The sequence below is a fragment of the Oryzias melastigma genome, linkage group LG5 (genome assembly GCF_002922805.2).
Source record: "Oryzias melastigma strain HK-1 linkage group LG5, ASM292280v2, whole genome shotgun sequence".
NCBI lineage: Eukaryota > Metazoa > Chordata > Actinopteri > Beloniformes > Adrianichthyidae > Oryzias > Oryzias melastigma.
This window is the reverse complement of record NC_050516.1, coordinates 34,932,043-34,932,496: the sequence shown is the minus strand read 5'-3', so window position 1 is coordinate 34,932,496 and position 454 is coordinate 34,932,043.

Genomic DNA, 454 nt, shown 5'->3' with positions numbered 1-454 from the left:
CCTTTGCCCATTAGTAGCCGGGTTAGGCACCTGCACCCCTGCGAACCTGAAAGGGAAAAAAGGACAAGAAGATGAATAATAATAAATAATTTATGAATAATATAATATGTTTAAATATTTTTAATAATAAAAAAATCTAATTAATTTAAATACAAATACCAATATATAATATTAATATCAAATACTAATAAATGTAACATAAATAATAATAATACATAATTTATAAATACTATATTATGTTTAAAATAATAAAAATGTGAAAAACCAGAAAAAGGTAGATAATGTTATGTTTAAAATCATGAATTTTTGTTATTATTAATAATAATAATAATACTTTAATAATAATAAAAATATGCCAATATTAAATACCAATATTAATATTATTACATATAATAGAAATAATAAAAATAAATTATAAATAATATATAGTGTTTAAAATAATACAAACGTAAAA